We start from the raw sequence: 20,447 nt of genomic DNA, 5'->3' as shown, positions 1-20,447 counted from the left end.
CTGAAATGTTAATGGTAATTCCAGACCATCAAGCAGAGAGCTAGACCATTGGGGCCCTCTCTCTCTTTGCCACGTGATACACGAGTACTGTATTAAACATAGGTTTTTAGAAGTCGCTGCCCTAATTTTAGTGCCTGAACCCTAAATTTAGTGCCTGAGCCAACAGGAATGTGGGTTATGTAGGTAAAAAGTGCTATGATAAAGGGAGACCTAGGCAGCCCCATACAGATTTTTTTTCTCCTCTGTTAAATAAATTCATTGACTGTCACCAGCAAGGATGCAGGAGAGCAGAAGGAAAGGGAAGCCCCAGAGAGATGGTATGTTTCTCCCCAAAGACTAAGCTCTTTTGCACATAAATTGTCTCCTCTACTTTATGTGCAGGTATCTTGCCCAAAGTTCCCCTCTCATTGTGGAATACAAGAGTGCTACACTGTAAACAGCCATTGTAAGTGTACTGATATTGGAGAATGTAAACTTATAGACTGTAGGTAATCACAAGTCCAGTCCCATTACTCAGTTTACCTTGGGGTGAGTTAACGTGAAGCTTTTACAATGACCCATTCCCATGTCTCCATTGTCTTTCGTTTCCTCACTTAATTTCATTGTCAATTATTTTGCTCTACCTTTTTTTTTTTTCCAGTAAGAAAGTAAAGTCATTGTCACGTCCATCCTTTCCTATGCCTTCTTAGGGGATGATCTCACTAATGTCTTCACTAGATCAGAGGCATCTGGCACATAGTCTCCCAATCTCCTTCACCTCCACCATCGGTCACCATCTTCTTTTCCTCTTTTTCTTGGAGTGAGATTTTTTTTGCTTTGTTTTGTTTTGTTTTGTTTTGTTTTTTAAATCTCTATAGATAGCATAAGAACCTGGACTCTCCCCAGTTCCTGCCCCATTAAGGACACATTTCCCCTTGTACTTTCAATGTCTCCTGTTCCACCAGCTCTTTTTTCCCCCAGCAAGTATGGTCAAATCTCCACTTCCTAAAAAAATGTTCTTGCCTTACTTCTTTCTTTTCACTTTTTGAATAAAAATTCCACACATACTCTAATTCTAGTTATTATCACCTTCATTCTTCTCATGCCCTTGAAGTACATATTCTGCACCTATGAATCTGTGGAAACAGTTCTTGTTGATCTAACCATTGCTGAATCATTAGCTGCTGGAAGCCTATCTATGGTTCTCACTGTGCAATAATCAGCACAGTAGACCATTCTGAATCACCCTGGTGCGTTGTGCTTTCTGTACTAGGTCGCAAGCTTTCTTGATGAGTGTTACAAGCTAGAGCTTCCTCATATTTCCTGAACACCTTTCATTTCCATAGTAAATCTTTTTTCTTCTCTACACATTTATTCTCCTTCCTTCCTACCCCATAAATTACTTACATTGCCCATGAATATAGGTCTTTTCATATGTTATCACAACCCCACACTAGAAGTCATTTTCTGAAGACAACATCCTCTAAGATTTGTTTTCTTTTGCTCTCCTTGGTAAAGATATCAATATATCCACATCCCAAATACATACACAGTAAAATCTTGGATTGCGAGTAACTTGTTCTACAAGTGTTCTACAAGATAAGCAAACATTTCTAACAAATTTTAACTTGATAAATGAGTGATGTCTTGCCATATAAGTAGTACATGATGCTAAACATCACATGGTCACAACTGAGCCAATTGTTCTTAAAATTCGCTTTGATATATGAGTGCTTTGGATGATAAGCATGTTTCTGGAACTACTTATGCTTGCAAACCAAGGTTTTACTGTACATTTAATATTTTGGTGCCAGCAGATAGAATTTTCTGAATGCATACATATTTTGGAAGTTTATTTTTGGCTTATTATTTTTTTCCTTTCTGATTGTGGGTATCTGATTTTTGCTTTCTGATTGTGGGTATCTGATCATGATGGAGTTTTGAGGAAAAGGTGTTTGAGCTCAGGGTATTTGGAATTCATAGTCCGTAAAAACTGCTGTTTCCAAATTACCATGGATACATCATGGAGATACCCTTGGATTCTTGCGCTACTAGATTTTCTCCTTCCTTCCTTCCTTGTGTATTTTTTATATGTAAGATGAGAGGTTTATGACCTCGCTGAAAGTGAAGTGGGGGTCCCAGTCTTGTGTGTGAATATTTTTACTCTCACCTTTTTTCATCATACATAGCTGTAGGAAGTCTTTGGCAGTGGGATATTTGAACAGACTTTTTAGGAAGGGAGGAAGGGTCATACTGATGAACACTCTAGTCTGTGTTCCCCAGCATGTCATATACTGAGTTGACTGCTTACTTTTGGCCAGATGAAATGGCATGAATTGTCCTATATCCATTCATGCGCTGTGTCCAACTTTCTTCTTTGAAAAATGACTATTCTCACAGATGTAGACTTTCAGAAAGGATATTGACAGCCTTCCTCTTCAATCTATTGTTATACAGATAGACTTTGGGACTTGCCTGATAGACTGTTTGGCATATTCTTCACAGTGTCCATTCAGCCCTGGGGGCAGAGGCAGCTCCCTTTATCTTACACAATAGGGTCAAAGAAAAGTCACAGAGGGAGTTAGTCTCCCAGAAAGGCCATGAGAACTGTGTTTATGGAAAGCCATTGACTCAGGTTTCAGCAATGTGGGCTTCTCCAAGGTAATAACTGCTAATAGCATATATTTCCCAGGGAAACTGAGTTAGGTTCCTTTGTACAACTCCTGAGAGAAGAGAGATGGCAAATGCCGGGACTATCTTGCTTGTCTATCTTGCTTACTGTTCTATATCCTCTGCTTCATGATGTCTGACAGAAAGAGGCGCTCCATAAATATTTGTAGAATTGAAAGGCATGAAATATTGCCAAGGAAATAGGTAGCATCCGTAGTAGTACTAGGTTTTATGGAACTTTGGCAAATTCCTTATTTTCTTACACTATTTTCTTTTTATTTTTTTAACGTTTATTCATTTTTGAGAGAGAAAGGTACAGAACGTGAGAGGGGGAGGGGCAAAAAGAGAGGCAGACACAGAATCTGAAGCAGGATCTAGGCTCTAAGCCATCAGCACAGAGCCAGATGCGGGGCTCGAACCCACGAACCGCATCATGACCTGAGCCAAAGTCGAACGCTTAACTGACTGAGCCACCCAGGCGCCCCTCTTATACTATTTTTTTAAAGAAAGTATCACATATTCCTGAGGTTGTGATTTAAGAGGATTTTTCCCTGAGGCATTGTCAGGGAAGTTGGGAATTTGGTTGAAATTGATCTCTGCTAAAAGATTCAGTGGTCAGATTGGAAAAATCTCACCTCAGTCCATTTTAGGGTTAGCTGCTTTCCTAAAGAAAGCAGTCCTTGACCTGAAGCCCGTAGCCCTAGCTGAAGCTGGCCAGAAGATAGTAGATACTAGCAGACAAGTAGATAATTCTGCTGTGACCATTGTTTTATTCCTTCTGGGATTTAATTATAAATTTGTCTTTTCTGAGTATAGCTTCACCAATTATGAAAAATGTCCATTTTGGATAATTACATAAATGTGAAATAGAACCTGTAACAGGTATAATAGTGACGAATCGACATTATAGCAATGTTCAGTGTACCGGCAGTTTTTTTAAAAAATCCCAAACATTTTATTTTAATCAAGAAGAAAACAAGGTATGTCACAGATGAAAATGACACACATATTTTTGTGCTTATTATTTAAAGAAAGGAGAAACATCTGAAATCTGTTTGCTAACTACAGTATAATACAAATTAGCCTGCAGGCACTGTGTGCGCTCTACCCTGTCTGCTTGCCAGCCCTGCTTAGTCCCAACGTATTAATGAGCAAGTGCAAGTATTTGAACAATCAGCATTTCCGCATTTGCATGCAAACTCTCATGCTGTGTAATTATACACAGAGCTGGCACTCAAATTAATTAAAGCTGATTTCTCTGTAACTGCAAACTGGTCATATCCTCAGCTCTGCCTTCCTATGAAGTCATCACTCTACATTCAACGTGACACTTCTGTCCCTGGCATTCTTAGTAATGCTAATGTTCGACAACTGTGAATCCGGCAATATTTTAGATTGCAGCTGACAATGGCTGGGTGTTCTTGTGCTTTTCCTCTCCTCCCTATTTTTCTCCCTTCTGGTATAAAGATAAAGAACAGCTTTTGAACGCTTGCTTTGTAATTATCTCAAATAATAATGCAAACAAATTACATATATTGTTTCAGTTGGTTCCCTCCCTCTTTTATGACTCCACCCACTTGATTAGTGCTTACAAACAATTCATCAAACTTAAAAAATGTGTTTGTTTGATACTAGCACACAATTAGTTTTGATGGTTTTTGTCTTAATTTTGAAAAGGCTTTAACAAATGGTGTTTTATTTTAATAGATAAGGATCTCATAATTCAGGATCAGGAAGATTAGAAGAGAAAGAAGCAGGAATGACTGCTAGATTTGATTAAGACTTTTTGAATCCTCATCAAACACAGCAGTATTGCAATGGAGACTATTATTTGCCAAAGAGATCCATAAACGTTAACTTCTAGGGCAGAGGCTTTCCTCAGCTCTTCCGTAATAAAACCGTCACCCTCTGGTTTCTCAGTTCCTCTGAAGGAACTGTATCTGTGACAATTCCCTTGAAAAGACATCCTTAGAGCAATTAAGATATCATTATGATTCTCTTTTCATAAATTTAAATCTCTGAATACAGGTGGTTACTAAAAAGCATTGTCATGTAGGGCCCCGGGAGATGAGCTGCTTTGACACATTCCTCTGAAATCACTCCTTAACACTCAACCACTGCTCACCATTGTCCTCATTTCTCTGTATCCCATTAGCCAGAAACTGCACAGTTAACTATAGCAGGGGCTGGATGTCTCTTTTTTAGAGCAGGCACCAAACAGTTCTATGTCCCAAGTTCAAGACCCTGAAATACACTGCCAAGAAGATTGCCCCAGTAATCTACATTTGAACGGGAAGATGGAGCAGGGAAACCCTTTATAATCAATCTCTAGTGATCAAACCAAGAGATAATTGCCCTTACCTTATCAGTTGTACTTCTGGGTCCACACAGAACCTCAGTTAGCAAGCTCCCTTCAAATTCCAGTTGGCGTACAAGTGAGGAAGGAGTATTGAGTTTTTCCCGGAGAGGCTTCTGGGGAGATCACAGTCACTATTATTGTGATCTGAAGCCTGCCCTTCTGTCTCGTCATGAATTTCCTACGCAGACAGGTGTCATATTGGCATGAATTTCGTTGCCAAGTGCAGTTTAAGAGGTAGGCGTGGCTGTGATCATGTAGCCAGTTCCACCTGTCCCTAAACCCTCATAACCTCCATTGCTTTCAAAATTTCGCTCAGGTACCCAGTGACTTCATGAGTTACCCACGCACTGGGTTCGACTAACAGAGGTGTGGGAACAGTATCGAGTTAAGCAGCATCGTCATTGTAGTACACAATGCTCATTGCTACTGGCAAATACCTATTTGCTGAATCAGGATTGGGCTGCACTGAGCAGGACGAGGCAGTTCTACTGCTTTCTGTTTGTGTCCTTTTTAGAAACCATCCTCTTCTCATTAACCATGGAACAAAAATAGATTTGTTTTCATGTTCATTCCCTAAAAATATAGCTTTTATAAGCATAGAGAATTACTATATTTTAACCTTTTTTTTTTTTGAAAGCAAGCACTTGGAAAACAAAAGGCAAAGGAAATTGGAGTTCCCCAAACAATTAAAATGAACATGACTGAATATGTTGTAACTTTTTGCTCTTAAACTTTCTGATAGCAAATCAAATACATCTGGTAGTTATGATTCTTTTAGTTCTTCTTATTGGAGAACAATAATAGGAGAAATGTTCTGTAAACTTCTTAAGAAAAGGGGATCTTTCACAACTTAGGGACTAGTAGACAGTTGGTACTCAATTTTTTTTTATTAATGGTGGTATTTAAAAAAGTTGATAGACTATATGTCTTTTTATAGGTATATGTATAAATGGAATTCAAGTTTGCAAGTGGTAAGATAAGATTTTTGAAACATGCCAAATTATTTGTTTTATTAATCATTGTAAGTACAACATGATCAGAACAAAGTTTAGAAAATAATGGAGCTAAATACATGTAAATGGCGTGTCTTTGACTTACATTTTCTACCCATTTTATCAATGTACTCTGGAAGTGGTGGGATATTAATTTTTTCACTGACATTTAAATCAAGCAAACTCTTCTTTTTTGAAGGGGAAGGGGGTTGATGTAAACTCAAATATCAAAGTTTGGCCCGATATCCTACCCAAAGCAAAAATTCCTTATATAATATTGTCTTTTCCTCAACTTGCCCAACAGCTAGCACAAAACTGACATGTACATAATGATATTGAATAGAGTTTTGCTAAGTAAATATTTAGTAGTACATTTAGAAGTGTGTATATGGACACTGTAAGTGATGTAACTAACCTGCAGATTCTTGAGGAGTTCCTTTTTATACAGGGCTTATACAAGGTTTGCATATGAATGTGAATGGTAACATTTTCTAAATACAATTAAATTAAATGATTTTGAAGAGAATGCATTACAAAGTCTAAGACAATCCATTCTGATTTTAGATAGAGATCTTTCTCATTTTTGACCAATATCTCCCTGAATTGTCTATTCTTTGGTATGATTTTTTTCTGAAGCCTCATGAAACTTTGAGGATAAATTTAATCCCTATTCCACATGAAAGTTATTCAACTATTTGAAAAATGGCTATCATTTTTCCCTAAGTCTACTCTTTTTTCAGTCTGAACATTCCTTTAATCATTCTAATATGAGATGGCTTTTAAGGTTTCTCACCATATTGGATAGATTCCAGTTTGTCCATGTCTCTTCTAAATGTGGCAGCAGAACTGAATGCATTGCTTGAGAAGTGGTCTAATTATGCAAAGTACGTGGGTACTGATGCCTGCCTTGTTCTGTACTCTATTTCTAATAATTTAGAGTTTTATGAAGGCAGGAAATGCACTCTGAGGAGAGGTTGGTATCATTAGCATATTGTTAGTTGTTGATCTTTTACAAAACTAAAATGTCTAAATATTTTTCACACCAAATTCTGTCTGGTCCAGTCTCTTGCAATGTGTTCTTTGCATGGAAATAGTGGACTTTATATTCATCGATATTAGAGCTCATTTTTGGTACTGGCCCATTGTTGTAATTATTTGTGGCATTTTTGAATCCTGATTTTGTTATCCAATGTCTTAGTTACCATATTTTATTTTGTATCATTCTTGGAAAGACATCTGTGTGGCCATTATGGGTCAGGCACTATGTCAGGCAGTGACAGTACCCAAAGCCATGAGCCATGGTCACTTTCCTGAAAAAGCTCACAGCATAGCCAGGGGACTGTCAATAGAATTATTATGCCTTCCATGTTTTCTTTCAAATCACTGGCCTAAATAAATAAATAAATAAATAAATAAATAAATAAATAAGTGATAGTACAATTCTCAGAGATCTATTTTTAGATTGACTCAATTGACTCAATCATGCTTAGCTAATGAGAATAAAATATAATATCTATCATTTTTATTGAGTACTTATTTAAAGATAGGTAAAAAGCATTTCATATACATTATGTCATTTAAGAAGCACATCATCTTTGTGGCACAGATAGTTTTAATCCTTCATTACAGTTGAGGATAATAAGGTTCAGGAAGTTTATGCAATTTGCCCAAATTTACATAGCTGATAGATTTCAGTTTGAACCACCAAAGCTCTGACTCCAAAATTCATTCCTAATCACTCTTAAAGAGTTAATGCTGCCATTTTTGGAAACTTTTTAACTATACTGTAAAGTAGCTCCAACTTATCTTCTAGGAATATATGAGTCTTTTGATTAAAAGACTTGCCAAAATTAAGTTATCCTTTTTTTTTTCAAGGGTAAAAGTAATTTAGTTTACCTAGGGCTACTTTGTTCTTAGTGAACTCATAATGATCCGTAACAGTCGCTAACATTTTCTCAAAATGTTCATTTTTACTTTAATAATTTTGTCCAAATTTTGCTAGGGACTGATGTCAAAATCGTTGGTTTCCCGTTCTCAGAACTTTTCTTTCCTCTGAAATAAAATCAGATTACCATAGACTCATCTTCCGTTTTCTTTTGTTATTTATTTTTAATAATTTATATATATTTTTGTTTCTTTTAAGTGTATTTATTTCTTTTGAAAGAGACAGAGAGAGAGAGAGAGAGAGAGCACGAGTATGATCAGGGAAGGGGTGGAGAGAGAGAGAGAGAGAGAGAGAGAGAGAGAGAGAGAATCCCAAGCAGACTCTGCATTGTGAGGATAAAGCCCAATGTGGGGCTCAAACCCACAAACCATGAGATCATGATCTGAGCCAAACTCAAGAGTTGGACACTGAACTGACTGAGCCACCCAGGCATTTGTATTTTTTTTAATGTTTATTTATTTATTTATTTTGAGAGAGAGAGACAGAGAGTGTGTGTGTGTGTGTGTGTGTGCATATGTGCATGCTCAGGGGTGGAGAGGCAGAGAGAGAGGTGGAGAGAGAGTACCAAGTGGGCTCAGCACTGTTAGTGCAGAGCCACACTTGGAACGTGATCTCATCATGACCTGAGCTGAAATCAAGAGTCTGATGTTTAACTGACTGAGCCACCCAGGTGCCGCCTCATCTTCAGTTTTCTTGATTCCGCCTCATTCTCCAAATACCTCAGAAATAATTGGCAGAGATTCCATGAACACATGTGAAGTTCTTTCTATCCTGAGGACACCAAAACATATGTATGTAGCTATCTGCTTCAGATTCCTGGGATTCATTTCCTGTAATGTGAGTTATTGAAAGTAAAGATTGAATTGTTCTGCACCCAGTTTTACACATAGAACACACTTTTTAATATATTTTTTTTAAAAAATCAACATAATGGAGAGGAAAAGAAGCCTTATAATCTTGTTTTATAAAAAAGAAAGAAGACCACTATTACTTGCCTTTTTGGCAGGAGCAACACTTCTATCACACATGAATGGTTCTTTTGTTAAGGGAAAAAAAACAACAGATAAATCTGGATGAGACGCTCAAGGTGAGAAAGTCAAGGTCCTTCTGGGCATAGCCTGATGGGCAACACTGGATAAAGGGAAGGCTCGATTTCTCTATAATAAATAATGAACAATGTATCAGTCTGGGACATAAGCCTTGGACATGAGAAGAAGGGAAAAGATACGAAAAGGGCAATGGTGCCAGGTGCTGCCCAAGAGCATGGCAGAGGGCCTGGAACACAACAGAGGAACACAGACAGGGAAGCAATTCTGAAGCTGCTCTCACGCAAATCTCAAACTTCCCTGTGTTAGCCCAAGAGGTGATATGGAAACGATAATATAGGACAGGGTACTTTGCTTCCAGGTAGGAGATCATCCCAATTTTGTAAAATAAAAAATGCCTTTGAAAGAGGGAAGAGCCTCTATTTGGTAATGTTTATTATTTCAGTTTGAGTGGATATTAGAAAATAATAAAGCCCTGATCTCTTATAATATTCTACCGATATAACTTTCCTTAACTGTACTTTTATTACACTGTGGTTTTTTTTTTTCATGTTTATTTTTGAGAAAGCACGCACACACTAGCAGGGGAGGGGCAGAGAGAGAAGGGGAGAGAGGATCTGAAGTGGACTCTGCACTGACAGCAGTGAGCCAGAGAGCCAGATATAGGGCTCGAACTCCCGAATCATAAGATCATGACCTGAGCTGAAGGAGGTCACTTAACCAACTGAGCCACCGAGGCATCCCATTATTACACTGTATTTTTAAAAGCTGAATTAATTCTTTCATAGAATAGTATATATTTTTTACTACATAGAAAGGCCTAAGATTATTTCTGGTAGGTAAGCACAGAATGAAAGGAAAGTATGTTATCAAGAGAATGTAGATGGGGCGCCTGGGTGGCTCCTGTTGGCTAAGCATCCAACTCTTGATTTTTGCTCAGGCCATGATCTCATGGTTCCTGAGATCCAGCCGCGCATCAGTCTCTGTGCTGACAGTGCGGAGCCTGCTTGGGATTCTCTCTCTCCTTTTCTCTCTGCCCTCCCCTGCTTGTGCACTCACGTGCTCTCTCTCTCTCTCTCTCTCTCTCTCTCTCTCTCTCTCTCTCAAAATAAATAAAAATAAATAAACCTAGGGGCACCTGGGTGGCTCAGTCAGTTAAGTGTCTGGCTTAGGCTCAGGTCATGATCTTGCAGTTTGTAGGTTTGAGCTCAGCATCAGGCTCTACCAGAGCTGACAGCTCAGAGCCTAGAGTCTGCTTTGGATTCTGTGTCTCCCCCTCTCCCTGCCCCTCCCATGCTCATGCTCTGTCTCTCTCTGTCTCTCAATGATAGGTAAATGTTAAAAAAAAAATTTTTAATAAAAAAAAAACTAAAAAAAAGAAAATGTTGAGCCCTCCAATGTGAAAAACCTTTTAAATGTTATTTTACTCTATCTAGACAAGACTCAAGCCTCAGTTTAGTCTGAATTAAATGGGAATAACCAAAGAATTGGGAGGAAATAAAGGCTTTTTAAGACAGTTTTTTTCTCAGAAGAACATTGTGTGTGTACATTTATATGTTATTTTAATATTCGTAAAATATTCTTAATAAAATAGTATGTTTAATAATAATAATTCTGATGGGGAGTATAAAATAATTAATATACTATATTACGAAAAAAGATGTATAGATATATGTGTGGGTATGTAACAAAGAAAAAGAAAGACTCGCAATTTTTAATCAGTTTGAAAATAAAAATTTGTTGCTGAGAATGTATCTCTATGGAAATAGGCAGTATTGGAGGCATCAGCACAGTAGTATTATGCTAATGCATTACAGCTGGAAGATGAACCTTGCTGAAAAATTCAAGAAACTGAATATTGAACAGTTAGTTGCAGAAGGGCAATAATGAGACCTGGTCTGGTTTCATTAACTAAGATGAGTGAGAATAAAATGTAAAACTGAAACATAAATGATGCAAGGCATATTAGATATTAGATTTCTTTTTTTGTTTTAATTATCTAAGTTTTCATTAATAAGAGCTTTGAAATATATGATCTTTTCTTTGATGCTGGCTATTTCAAAGCAATGTATTATATGGGCTTATACTGTATCACATTCTAATAATTCTAATAGCTAACTTTTTTATTACCATGTGCCAGGTATTGTGCTAAACATTTTACATACGTTATCTCACTTATTGCCACGATTTATAAAGTAGGTAACATTATCATCTCCTTTTAAAAGAGGGAGCAACTGGGGCGCCCGGATGGCGCAGTCGGCTAAGCATCTGACTTCAGCCAGGTCACGATCTCGCGGTCTGTGAGTTCGAGCCCCGCGTCGGGCTCTGGGCTGATGGCTCAGAGCCTGGAGCCTGTTTCCGATTCTGTGTCTCCCTCTCTCTCTGCCCCTCGCCCGTTCATGCTCTGTCTCTCTCTGTCCCAAAAATAAATAAACGTTGAAATAAAAGAGGGAACAACTGAAGCACAGAGATGTTAAGCAACTTGTCCGAGGTCACATTTTTAGCAAGTAATTGAACCAGACCTGAAACTCTAGTAGCGTGTGGAGACTGTATACTGTATATTTATTCTGCATCTACTGTGCACTTTCTTTATGTACCGTTAATATCCTATTCAAAGTGAATGCAAAATATACTGTATCTGTTGGGGTGCAGCTCAAGGATCAACTTATTTATGGATTTTGTTGATTTCATTGACTGCTATCTCCTTTGTATCCCCTATACCCTGTTCAGATGCCTGTATACACCCATAAGATCCACGGCTCTTATTTACTTACATATCTACTTATCTGCAGGGCCTAGCTTGGTGTTGAAACACAATAGCTGTTAAAAAATATCTGTGTAATGAATCAATAACTGGGGCTAGCCCTTATCTCTTCTGCATTATTTTTCGACACATAATTTTCCCTGCCAGGCACCAATTTGTCTCCTGCTGGGGGAAAGCAGAATACTGCCTTCTCCACAGTTTGAATTAATGTTTTCCCCATTTACTAAAGTGGTAAGGAAACATGAGTTACTCTGCTCAAGCAAGGAGCGTTCTTGATAAATATATTAAAACTACTCAATCGACAAGCTTTATGTTGGCCCGCCTCGAAGAGAGGTTGCCCAAATTCGAACACAGTGCGTGTGATAGATGTGGCTCAATATCATTCTTCCCAAAATCTTTATTATTAAGTGAATGGAGCCACAGTTGAAACAGAGAAGGAAACTGTAATGTTTTCACTGCAACATAGACCTGGGAAGAAGAGGAAGTCAAGTGTGGACTAGTGCATTGGCATACTACTACTCTTTCCTTTTTTAATCTACTCATGGGATGCTTATTGAATAAATGAGAGTCTGAATAAATAATGAGATGGAGAGAGGTGGGAAGCTGCGGGTGGGCTCTGAGATGGCTGTAGAGAACAGAGAACAGGAGATCTTTGAGTGGAACACTAGAATAAAGTAAGGAGAGGGAGAGTGGCAAGCAGGCAGTATGAAAAACATAAGGAAGAGCACCAACCACATGGGGTCGTGGGGGCACCTGGCCTCTTGCGTAAGTGTGAGAAGTTCAGTGGAACAGAAGGTTCTCAGAGTAGAGGAGAGAAGGTGGCGGTGGCCAGACAGTCCTGGTGTGAACATTTTGTGATTTAAAAAATGCAGCAGTAGAGCTGCACTTGAGGCCTCCCTCCGTCATGGCTTCAAGACATGGCCTTATAAAAGTTTTTCTACATTATGGGTGCAAAAATCATATGCCTAGAAAGGCCTGGTGAGTAAAGCTGAAGGAGTAAGGAGACTGGAAATAAGGCAACAGGAAATAGTGTACTATGTTGTCATGGAGCACATGGACCCAGGATTGTTCAGTGGTGGCAGAACTCTCAACTATCCTAGATAAGTCAGGTACCGGTTTTTTTTAATGTGAAATCTCTGATTTTGGAAGTATGGACAACTAATTTAATGTTTTATTAAATATTATACTGGCAAAAGCAATGCCTGTTACCACTCTACAACCCCTGATTTAAATTTCCTATTCTATGAAATGAGTCAATAATACTTGCTCTATATTCCTCAAAAGATGATTAGAAAGGTCAAATCACCTTGCAGATAAATGCTTGGAAAATTATAATGTGCTATAGCAATGAAAATATCATATTATTATGATGATGATGATGCCACCAATTCTCATTTTCCTAACAAGCCAATTTGTGTCTCGCTTACTCTTCCCCATCTTTATTTTAACCTAAGAGTAATCTACAAGGGAGCATGGCACACCAGGCCACCATAGCCTGGCATCAAAGGAGTGGATCCAACACTGTGGACTGCTGGGTGAAGATTGGTGAGTACCTGGGTCGTCCCACCTGATCCAAGTTAATGGAGTATCAGCTCTTCCTTCAGCAGTAGGGGGAGTATAATAAACACTTTTAAAATATGTCCTGGGGCACCTGGGTGGCTCAGTCAGTTAAGCCTCTGACTTCGGTTCAGGTCATGAGCTCATGGTTCCTGAGTTCGAGCCCTCTTTGCTGTCAGCACAGAGCCCTCTTTGGATCCTGTCTCTCTCTCTCTCTCTCTCTCTCTCTCTCTCTCTCTCTCTCTCTCTCTCTCCCCCTCCCCCACTTGTGCACATGCGTACTCCCTCTCTTCCTCTCTCTCAAAAATAAATAAACATTAAAAAAACAGAAAAATAAAATATGTCCTTCAATTTGATTACAATACCTATATGCAAGCCATTTCGTCTCAGCCTATATAACTCTGGATAATCAAAAATCTAAAAAAAGAAAAGTAAGAGTAGACATTACCCACACATATTGGTATGAGCTATCAAAATATTCTCTATTTTTAAATTATTATTTCTTTTCTACAAAGTAGAGATCCTCATGTACTTACAGAGTTTTTGGCCAAAGTTTTGTTTATCCTTACCCAACTTGTAGGCTAAAAAATAAATAAATAAAAACCAAGCAGGGCTGGTACCAATAAATGCTAAAGACGGATCCTAGAACTAAAGATAACACTCAGATATGGGCAGGGCTCCCCAGCTGAAGTTACAGAGTCACTTTCTTTCATTTTAAGTCTTTAAACAGGATTTATCTCATTTGTCTACGATGATTTGAGTGTGGTCTTGCCAGACAGTGACCTCTCAAATTTTCTGTGCATGTCCTTGTGCTGGTTGAGACGTCTGTACAATTTTCATAGAATATGTTCAGATTCTCTGCGGCATGTGTGCCCTTTTAAGAAACCAAAAATCTCGTAAGCATCCCATAAATTTTACCCTGCTGCTGATTGGAACTTCTTCAGAAGCAGCACCAGAACAACCAGGTCTCCTGTAAGTGTTTCTCTAAAGACTTTATTTCAGCAGCTGTGGTTGAGGCTTCCACTGCAGGCAGCACAGTAAGGTTTAGATTAAAAAACGGGAAATAACCCACTTGAAGTAGAATTCTGAATGTACCTACCAGCAAGAGTGAAATGAATCACATGTTTCCTGTAGGTGACATTTTACTCTATGACTTAAGGAATCTCAGCAGGAAAAGTGTAGGTTTGCCTAGAGAGGAGTGTAGGAAAAATTTACAAAGAAATGAAAAACCTAGAAGTGAGGACGGCAGCTTGCCAATTCTATGATTTTTAACTAGGAATGTTCAAAAACTAAGCCTTCTGTATAGATAGTCCAAACAACCTTTTATAGTTTCTGGAAATAGGGCTGCAACTCCATTTCATCCTCTCCAAGATAGTCCTGGATTTCATGATGAATAGAAGCTGGGCACTGAATTTTACATTAGAAATGAGGCTAAAAGCAAATGGAATATTGAGAAGATCAAATCTATGGCATTTGTTATTGATAGTCTGGGTCATAGTGAGAGAGAATTAGAAGAACTCCATTCCTCTCCATATCAACTCATTTCCCATTTTCTTTGTCTTCCTACTCCTGGGAATCAGTTGGAATCAAAGAAAAATTTGGGACAGAGTGAGAAGAGTCTCAGATGTCGGGGAATGGAAGAAACAGTAACAGCTAGATCTCATCCAAAGATTGGGTCTTATCGAGAAATTGGAAGGGCACCCTGCAATCTCCAGTGGGACTATCCTCAAGAGAGTTGTAAAATCACATTCTGATGGAGCTTTAGGGAATCTGTAAGATCAAATCAGTAAAACATAGTGTCTCAGCCTAAATCTCAAACAAGCTGGTTCCTTCTTGCCTTTTGATGACCCTTCCTCCCATTCCACTCATGGGAGCCACATCTAAAGTTCCATCCCTGCGTTCTGTCACCCACTCGCACCCCTCTCCAGCCAAATCTGCAAGTGGGCGGAATGTGGTGGCAGAACAAACAGGTTTGGGTGTGGTATGGTTCTTGTCAAAGGGTCACAGTCATTTGTTTTTAGCCCTTGTGTTTATATCTCAAAAGGAGGATATACAACATGCTTTGAAAATCTGAAGCCTTACATGTTTTCCCTTTTTACAAACATATCAGTTGGTTGAATTTCTTTTCTTAGTAGATTGTCTTGGCCAGAGGTCCAGGGACTTTTTTTTTTCTTTTCCAATTTATTTTGAGAGAGAGAAAGCACAAGCTGGGGAGGGGCAGAGAGAGAGGGGGAGGGAGGGAGAGAGAGAATCCCAAGTGGGCTCCACACTGTCATTACAGAGCTTGACCCCATGAACTGTGAGATCATGACCTGAGCTGAAACCAAGAGTCCTAAGCTTAACCTACTGAGCTACCCAGACATGGCCTCCCCATCCCCCCGGAACTTCTTAAAGAGGGATAGTTGGATATTTCTGAAATCTAGAAGTACCTTAAACGGGGCGCCTGGGTGGCTCAGTTGGTTAACTGACTAACTTTGGCTCAGGTCATGATCTCGTGGTTTGTGAGTTCGAGCCACATGTCGGGCTCTGTGCTGACAGCTCAGAGCCTGAGACCTACTTCAGATTCTGTGTTTTCTCCTCTCTCTACCCCTCTCCTGCTCACGCTCTGTGTCTCTCTGTCTCTCAATAATAAATAAACATTAACAAAATTAAAAAAAAATAGAAGTACCTTAAATGTAATAGGCTCTTAACAAATATATGTTGAATAAAGAAGCACATCTTAAAATTTTAAGAGCCTTTTAGATGCTCATTTAGCAGAGTTACAGGGTAAAGATAAGGAAAGAATGATGATATCCCAGGGAAAGGAACTAGGCAGACTTACAGTGTGAGCTTAGTTCTGATTCAGACTGAGATTCATTATATGAGGAGGGCTGACAAGTACTCTATTTTCATTAAAATCATTAGCCCAAGTAAACTGCTCCTTTATATTAAATATTTCTATTTATTTGAAAATATTCTGTATAAGGCAATAGTTCTTAAGATTTTGGGGGTTATAAGTTCTTTTTGGGAATCCAAAAAAAGCTGCGGACTATCTCCTGAGACAAAAATGTACATTCAAAAAATTTACTAAAGAAAAAAAAAACACAAGAAACTCTGTTCATGAGTACTCTGAAGCTTATTCATGGACAAACCTGTATCCCAGGTTGAAAACTTTTATAAAGGTAAAGCCCTTGAACGGTGACCTTCAGGGTCCAGAAGAGGGCTTTTAAGAAAAAAAAAAAGTTTTATTTTAAGGTTCAGAACAATAGACTTCTATATAACATAATCACAAATTCCATCCATTCCAAGAGACTGAATAGAAAGAAAGAAGCTCGTGAAGCTGCCCCCTCTCTGTGGAGGTAATGGAATTTTCTTGCACACCCCACAGGGCAGAAGAATTCAAAGGCACTTGTTTAAGCCAGAGGACCTGGGAGACGCAGCAGTACTATGGCCCTACTACACTGTCCTAATATGCAAGGAAACACACACAGTAGGTTCACTGTGCTCAGACACATGAAACAAAGCAAAGGTATGGGGTCTGTGCCCTGGAAGTCTAACATACATCTTAAGATATTTCCTAAACAAATTAAAAGAGAAATTACTGTCATTAATCACTCTCTGATTCCTTACAGTGTTTCTTCTTCGGACCTAAGGACCTAAAATTTAAGCTGATTACCAGTCCTTCCCTGAGATGCAAAGGCAGGGGGAGGGGGAAACTTGGAAGAGAAAACAATCCACATCTCAGTTGCCCTTTCTGACCCCACATCTCCCCTCTTCTCAGCAACTGCTTCCTTTCCCTAATAGTCTCCTCCTCTCAATGGCAGGGGGGAAAAAACTGAACTTTCTAACTGAGCCAACTTCAAATTGCCAAACTAGAATCTGGAAGGTTGCATTTTGAAATGCTTTTGTAGCCAAACAGATGTATTTCTAAATTTTACTTCACTCCATTCACTGGCTTCTCCTCCACTATATTTAGGATTCAGTGCTCATTTTCTTATCATTTTCCATTTCATTGCTTTTGTTTCACATTTGAGTAACTATAGGTCAAATGTACTCCAGACTATTCTGTTAAAGACATGTTAAAATCAAGTAGAAACTGTATGATTAAAGACATGAATCATCTGTTTTTTAAAAACAGGAAAGTAAACAAATGCTTGGTGAAGCCCCACCTGCTTTGCTGCTGTTGTGGTGCCAGCCTATCATGAGGAAAACAATTCCCCCTTCTCAAGGCTGAACTAAAATTAGGCTCCACCTGCAAGATGTTAATGAAAACTTACACAGCTGCATTCCAGAAACAAGTTACCCAGATTGCTTTTGGAAAGCTCTGTGTAAAAGCAAACTTGTTAGCTCTTTGCCTAATTCCCAAAATGTAGTATTAATTTTAATGGCAATTATTAGCACAATAACCAACTGATAAGTAACCTCAAAATAGATCCAATATTATCAAATAGGAAATATACTGTAATTTTATCACACATCCTGCTGGGTTTAACCCCTTAGTCACAAATGCATACTTCCTGTCTCTTTTGTGGCACTTTTGTGCTCAAACGGAAGACATGAGAAAAAGTGAAGTCACTGGAGTGACTTCAAACACTGGAGTGAGTCTGCAAACACTTCCAGTTTGCACGGGGCGCCCCTTATCCGCACGCCGCTTAATGGGAAGAAGAATGGGAAGCACATGCTTCTTTTGCCCGTGATTCGTTTTGCAGATTCTCAAGCTTTCTTTGGAAGAGAAGCCTCAGATCGAAACCACATCACATCAGACTCACAGTCACCCTTCTTGCAGATTGAGGATACGGTGGCAGCACATACATTCCCATCACAGAAGGTGATCTCCCCGTTTCATTTCCAGGTCAAGTCTTCATGACTCCGCCTTGTAGGCCAAAGAGCTCAGTTTTGATCTCCATTACTTTTCCAGATCATACTATGGTGCTTACCCTCAGAGAGAGAGATAAGGTTATAGTTTAATTATTTACTAAATTGTGCATGTCAAAAATTAAAGAAGCTGTCATTTGGGGGATGGAGTGTCTCTGACTTTTAAAAATCCTTGCCTTCAAAGAAAATCCCTCTTCATCATTTACTTTACTTGCAATTTAGTCTTATCAAAGGAGCAGGAAATTCCTACAGTTGTTCTGATTTGAACCATGTTCCTGATGTTGCATGTGTCCTATAGATTCTTAATATGGTCACAATTATATACCTTCGTAAAGGCTCTTTGGAACAGTTTTTAAAAAGTTGTATCGAAGTCAAATAGGCTCAATTACACCTGGAGCAGCAGATTCAGTTTCTGTTAGAGGTTAAATAATGAAGAAAATAGCAATGCTAACAAGTAGGAGGCTGCCTTTCCTTACTCTATCTGATTTCATTAGCCTAATTCACACTTATTAATTATTGGTTGGATGAGATCATCAGTGTAAGTATGCCAGCCTCATGATGGTTGCATTTGGGGAATAGTCTTTTTCAAGACTTCTCCATGGTCCTCAGCTGCTCTTCCCATTTCATTTCCATTTCAGACTGCTGCCCTATTCGATAAATGTATCTGAACTGCCTATGAAAGCAACGCTGCCAGAATAAACATTTTGTTTACTACACAGCCCTGCTTACAACTGTCAACAGAGAAATATAAAAGGAGATTTAAGTCTTCATTCCTAGATAGTGAACTCCTGTGTGCTTCTACAATGCAGGTCATTACAGACTCGGCTGCCCCCTGAGATGGAGCAATTCTTGTGCACATTGTAACAAAAGGCTGCGGGTCTGGCAGCGTGGGAGTGGACTGGGCCACTTAGATAAGTTTCATTCACTGTAGGAGCCCAAGGGAACAGTGCATCAAGGCAGCTGCACCGCCTCAGTTCGTGGTGTAACTTTACACTATTTTCCCTTTAAGTCGCTACTAATCCCTTGGGTTTACATGTTTTTGGGGCTGCATCAGAGAAAAGCAGTGTGAAATTGCCTGAAAGCCTCCTTATAAATAAGACTTACGATATAGACCAGCTCTGTTGATGAAAAGACTGAGAGAATGCCCTTGAGGGCCCCAAGAGCCATTTTACAAGGCTCCCACTGTGATTTTTTTGGTCTCTATCTGACTGCTAAAAAGAAATTACTAAGTAGGTTAAAAATCTCACCGGCCCAAAATTCAGTTAGAAATGAAGCCTTAGCATTAACATAAATCCTGTCTACATATTTACTAACCAATATTGCTTGTTTAAATTTCATATTCTTTTCTAAAAGATATCTTACCCCTTTTGACACACAGGAGAAAGAAAAAAAAAGCAGGAAATTGGGATCAGAGATTAGAACACTAGCCTAAGTTTCCAAGAACTCTGGATTTGCTTCCTAAAGGAGGTACAAGGCACCAGTATGGGGCATTTACATGCTTCATCTTCTTAGGTGAATTCTTTGAAGTATTATTGTTCCATTTTGAAGATGAGGAAACTGAGGCTAGTAAAGACAAGACCATTCATTTAGCATGGGAGTGTCTTACTTTAAAATAATCATGCTTTTTCTCGTATTGCTGATCAGAGAAGCTAGAGGAAGTGTCCCTACTAGCAAAGAGGACATGGGGAGCCAATAGAAAAACCCTCTCCCCTCCTTGTTCCCTTGGGTTCTTCAGTATCACCAGTGGATCTCTCCTGTTTACTCTTATGCTTCTGGAAATTGGTCTGACTTCCTACCCTGCTCCTTTTACGAAAACACTAACTCCTCTTCCTCCTTCCATTTCCTAACACTCTGTCCTGTCCACCCCACCCTGCCTCCCTTTGGTTTTCCTACTCTCTAAATCCTCCTACAAATAGCCATTTGGAAACAATTTCAAGATCCACCTACTTTCCTGTGCATCTGTCTTTTGTAATTTAGAGGTTAGGGACTGTGTGTTTTACTTGTCATGTTTATGCCTCATACTCTGTGGGTATCTAATAAATGCTGAATAATAGCAGCTTTAAGACAGTGTAGAACCAGAAACACAGGTTCTCATGTTTAGCATTTCATCACCAGCAAGGAACATTTATTCACTGTCAGCACTATGCTGGGCACTAAAATGAAGTTAATTACTATAGCTGGACTCCTCTTGTTGTACACCTTGGCATTTTACTTTTCTATCTTATTGTCTTGACGAAAGGAAGGAAGGAAGGAAGGAAGGAAGGAAGGAAGGAAGGAAGGA

At 39.0% G+C, this 20,447-nt stretch overlaps 1 protein-coding gene and 1 long non-coding RNA gene across 15 annotated transcripts in view; one reads left to right on the top strand and one right to left on the bottom strand.

The window, feature by feature from the left end:
* Nucleotides 1-20,439, top strand: part of LOC128313906 (uncharacterized) — a 57,905-nt gene extending 37,466 nt beyond the window's left edge. Inside the window, exons 1-4 of one of the 2 annotated variants that reach the window (XR_008294998.1) lie at nucleotides 8,489-9,352; nucleotides 13,210-13,300; nucleotides 16,680-16,820; nucleotides 18,805-20,439. This is a non-coding gene — a long non-coding RNA (uncharacterized LOC128313906). Of the gene's footprint in view, nucleotides 1-8,488; nucleotides 9,353-13,209; nucleotides 13,301-16,679; nucleotides 16,821-18,804 lie in introns of those variants that run through there. The other variant, XR_008294997.1, reaches the window with a different exon arrangement.
* Nucleotides 1-20,447, bottom strand: part of ADGRL2 (adhesion G protein-coupled receptor L2) — a 619,307-nt gene that overhangs the window by 268,645 nt on the left and 330,215 nt on the right. The gene's annotated exons all lie outside the window — the stretch shown is intronic.

The sequence above is a fragment of the Acinonyx jubatus genome, chromosome C1 (assembly GCF_027475565.1).
Source record: "Acinonyx jubatus isolate Ajub_Pintada_27869175 chromosome C1, VMU_Ajub_asm_v1.0, whole genome shotgun sequence".
Classification (NCBI taxonomy): domain Eukaryota; kingdom Metazoa; phylum Chordata; class Mammalia; order Carnivora; family Felidae; genus Acinonyx; species Acinonyx jubatus.
This window is presented reverse-complemented; position numbering and strand designations above follow the sequence as displayed.